This window comes from Mastomys coucha, unplaced genomic scaffold, assembly GCF_008632895.1.
Source record: "Mastomys coucha isolate ucsf_1 unplaced genomic scaffold, UCSF_Mcou_1 pScaffold11, whole genome shotgun sequence".
NCBI lineage: Eukaryota > Metazoa > Chordata > Mammalia > Rodentia > Muridae > Mastomys > Mastomys coucha.
The window spans coordinates 8,141,883-8,142,397 of record NW_022196893.1 but is presented as its reverse complement, the minus strand read 5'-3'; positions in this window follow the sequence as shown (position 1 = coordinate 8,142,397).

Sequence of the window (515 nt, the reverse complement as noted above, 5' to 3'; positions counted from 1 at the left end):
TAGTTTGATTTGGGATTTTTTATTTTGTTTTGTTTGTTTGTTTTGTTGTGGTGGTTGTTGTTTATCCAGAACCAGAATCCACAGCACTGTGCTGTAAGCTATGTGTCCACTACAGGGCAGGCAAGACTATGGAGTGAAGGGGGCGGGGCGATACTGTAGGGCTGCAGTAGCAGGGAAGGGTAGGGGGATGGTCAGTGCACCCCATCATGTCCACTTCTGGGGTTTTCTTGTAAAAACTCTACTTGGCTGGGATGCAGCTCTGTTGGTGAGGCGCAGCTTGTGTAGCATGCAGGAGGCCCTGGGTTGGATGCCCAGCACCACATAAACTGAGCATGCTTGTGCTCCCCTGAAATCCCAGGATTTGAGAGGTGGAGTCAGGAGGTTCACCATAAGCCTCAGCTACATATCCGGTTCAAGACCAACACAGGAGACCCTGTTTACAAAAACAGATTCCCTCCTTTCCCATTCCCACTGTTTTTTCCTTTTTCTTTCTTTTTTTTTTTTTTTTTTTTTTT